At 41.0% G+C, this 1,426-nt stretch overlaps 1 pseudogene; it reads right to left on the bottom strand.

Moving 5' to 3' along the window:
* Positions 1-322: 322 nt before the first annotated feature.
* On the bottom strand, positions 323-1,418 carry LOC119345034 (annotated as a pseudogene).
* Positions 1,419-1,426: the final 8 nt, after the last annotated feature.

The following is a 1,426-nucleotide window of genomic DNA, read 5'->3' on the forward strand; positions in this document are numbered from 1 at the left end:
GTCAAGTTGTGGGAGTCCTCAGTAACATTTTGCAAGTTTTGGACTAAAACATCACATTATGTGCAAGTTTGTGGATCTGGGGTGCTATTACCTCCCAGGAAATTACCCTGCTAGACCATCAGAACTTATCATCAGGGTTTGCCTTTCATGTTCAGCAGAGAAGAAACAAAAGCACAAGTAATGAAAGAAAAAACTTACAGATATTCATGCTGCAGTATAGTGCATTTAGCAGATGGGAAGGTTAAAACAAATTGTCTGTCCTTATCGCACTAGCCACAAAAATGTACGGGTTCTATCAGAACTACCAAAAATGATGCATGTATCACGATGCGAGTCGCCCAAAAACAATTCCCCAGAATACCAGAGCTCCAAACCACTTGTTTGACACAAATCTGCGGAGTAGAGATGAAACACAATGAGTTTAAGCACTTCATAAGCAGTCTAACAAACCAATGAACACACCATCTGTTTTAAATCTCGATGATCTCGATGTAAAGAAACATACTTCCTGTTGCAGTCTGAGCGGTCAGACAAGTCGACGGTTGAAATCTGCCATGCCAACTGTGCAGCTGCGGCTGTCAGAAGAGGGTAGTACGGCCATGCTATCGCACATGATTAAAGTAAGCAGTCAATATATATAATTTAAAAACAATGTAATTTTCATAGAGCATGACATTCTTATAACGAGCACCGACCAAGTTCAGCATTGTAGCCACTGAGTGCAAAGCTGCCAATCGATGCAGCACCGAAGGCACTGATCCATTGCTTGGTCGAATCTCCAAACCTTAATGCTGTGGACTTAACTCCTACTTTGAGGTCATCTTCTTTGTCCTGGAATGTATATGGATACGACCATAAGAAGCAATGCTTTTGCTCAGTTTAGATATGAAAGAACACCACTAGTAAAATACCTGATGTGCATATATGGTATCGTACACCAATGTCCAACATATACCAGCACTATACAATGGGAGGATGACAGCAGGATCTAGGCTCCCTTTGATAGCAGCCCATCCTAACAGAGCTCCTCAGTTGAAGGTCAAGCCAAGAAATGCCTGAGGCTGTTACAGATGCATTGGAAGTAATGTAAGTGATTACTCTCAGGACAAAAGATTATGCTAGTAAAACTTTGCATGTGCTTAGAACATACCCAAGATGTGAACCTCTTCATCAAGGGATAAGAGAAGACCAAAAGAAGAGATGACGCCCCAAGAACATGGCTACATGGAAAATGAGACAAATTAGAGGTGGATATTACAATAATGACATAAGCAAAATACATCTGAAAAGCTGTCATATCTTTGCAGTTTATTTGAAATGAGGGATAGCATCCAAAACAGACAAACTGCATTCCAGTCACACAAGCAAAGAAGAGCAATTTACCTAAAGTCGTTTAGTTGGAGAAGAATGCCCAATCCCAGCAGCA

The sequence above is a fragment of the Triticum dicoccoides genome, unplaced genomic scaffold, assembly GCF_002162155.2.
Source record: "Triticum dicoccoides isolate Atlit2015 ecotype Zavitan unplaced genomic scaffold, WEW_v2.0 scaffold200075, whole genome shotgun sequence".
In the NCBI taxonomy this organism is placed as follows: Eukaryota; Viridiplantae; Streptophyta; class Magnoliopsida; order Poales; family Poaceae; genus Triticum; species Triticum dicoccoides.